This window comes from Daktulosphaira vitifoliae, unplaced genomic scaffold (genome assembly GCF_025091365.1).
Source record: "Daktulosphaira vitifoliae isolate Bord-2020 unplaced genomic scaffold, ASM2509136v1 Scaffold_1, whole genome shotgun sequence".
NCBI lineage: Eukaryota > Metazoa > Arthropoda > Insecta > Hemiptera > Phylloxeridae > Daktulosphaira > Daktulosphaira vitifoliae.
The window spans coordinates 556,531-558,731 of NW_026099572.1; the positions used below are offsets into that span (position 1 = coordinate 556,531).

A 2,201-nucleotide genomic window follows, 5' to 3' on the forward strand; every position below is an offset into this window, starting at 1 on the left:
ACCGATTTTGATGAACAATATGTCAAAAGATCACAAATCGTATCTAGTCGAAGACATTACCCTAAAAATTGAAAAAAAATTCCCTCGTTCCTCGTAAACGGGGGAAATCCCCCAAAAAATTACAAATTTAAAAATCGCTAATTTTCGATATTTTTTCAATTTTTTTTACTTAAAATTGCCATAACTTTTTTAAAAATGACCGAATCAATATAATTTTTTTTTTTATAGATACCTTAGATAATTACCTATCATTTTATATATTTTTGTGAACATTTGACCCTTTAACAGCCCAAAGGATGGGGTTTCAAAATGGTAACTTTTTTACAAAAAATTAACTTTTTCAACTTAACTTTTGAAAATGTTCCGGAAAGACTGACAATTTTATATATACCTTAAATTAAAGCTAATGTAATATACTTTAATTTGAAAAAAAAAAATTTGACCTCTGGACTTGTCTTCATGGTGAAAATGACTACCGTATGCAAAAATATGCTATTTTTGTGAAAAAATTCTTGATATTATATTTTACATTTTTTAACATTATGTTGCTATAACTTTTTAAAAAATGCATGAATCAACTTAATTTTTTAATAATAAATACTTTATATAAACCTCTTTCATTCGACGTCCTTTTTTTTTAAATCGGACATTTTCCCTTTATACAGGGGGGGTGCAAAGTTTTTAAAATGCGTATAGAAAGTAGAACTTTTTCAACTTAACTTTTGAAAATGTTCCGGAAAGACTGACACTTTTATATATATCTTAAATTAAAGCTTATGTAATATAATTTAATTTGAAAAAAAAAAAAATTGACCTCTGGACTTGTCTTCATGGTGAAAATGACTACCGTATTCAAAAATTTGCTATTTTTTTGTGTTAAAATTCTGGGTTTTGTATTTTATTTTATTTTAAAATACCTGACTAGGGGAGTACAGATTTTCATAAATATTATATAAATTAAAATTAATATAGCATAGAAAGTTAAACTTATTTAAATTTGTTTGCTTCTTTTAAGTCGAGAAAAATATCTTTGAAATTTGAACTAGCTTAAATACCTAATTTTTTCAATTGTAGGTAGCAAAGTACGATTGCCGAGTTGGTAAAACTTGTGTTTTACACGCTTGGGGTACGAGGTTCCAACCCGCGTAAGAGAATAAATTTTTTGCATTTTTTCTTAATTCTTTTTAAATTAGTATAAATTTTTAACTCATTTAGATTCAATAACTTCAATAAAGATCAATGATCCCATCACTTTAGTCGCCCCTTGCAAGAAGAAATTTCTTATTCGTATTAAAATTATTTTACTATATTTTAAGTTTTAGCTTCGATGCAAAGCCGAGAAGATGTTTTTTTGTGAATATCATTTATTTTCTCTGCTCTAACTTGACCTACTTTTTTCAACGATACGTCCAATGACTACAATTCGTATCTAGTTGAAGATATTACTCTCAAAAATTGAAAAAAAAATTCTAATTTATCAATTAAACAGTTAGTTATTACATCGTCTCCATACAGACAATTAAAATCATTCATTTCTAATATTTTAAAAATATTTATTGACGAATCAAGGTTGATATGACAATTTGATATGATAGGTTTCAAATAAAAATTTTTTTAAATTAAAAATCAAAATCATTTTACTTTGTAATTTAATAATTTTTTTACTCTATTTGTGTACTACTAGACTATAATATTACAATTTTTTTTTGTAACATGTCATAAATCATTTCTAAAAAAAATGATTGTTTTTCTCCTGAATTAACAATTGATTTTTACAAATATAATCAAATTTTATAATACACTCAATTGAGTAAATCTTTTTAACAACTTTGTTTTGATTGGTACATTTAGTTAAAGTAAATCATTAAAATTAATTAAGTTCTCAATATTTCANTAAGTATAAGTTTAAAATTAATTAAGTTCTCAATATTTTAATTATAGAATCTTTTCAACAAACAACAAAAGTTCCTAGGAAATTATTACTATTACTTCTATTTAAGTTATCTATTACCATAAAAATGCAAAAAAATATTGAGCTTTTCTGATAAATTTACAATAAATAGTAATTATAAAACTTTCTGACTGCATATTGATCTTAACGATACAATTTTTTTAATTGTCATAAAATTTTCTATTTAATTATGTCAATGTCAAACTTACCAATTGAGCTAAAAGTTATGGTAAAATAAATTTTTTTTTTT

General features: G+C 23.9%; 1 protein-coding gene across 4 annotated transcripts in view; it reads left to right on the forward strand.

Moving 5' to 3' along the window:
- The window catches only part of LOC126895879 (alpha-aminoadipic semialdehyde synthase, mitochondrial), a 63,073-nt gene that overhangs the window by 24,106 nt on the left and 36,766 nt on the right, over positions 1 to 2,201 (forward strand). The gene's annotated exons all lie outside the window — the stretch shown is intronic.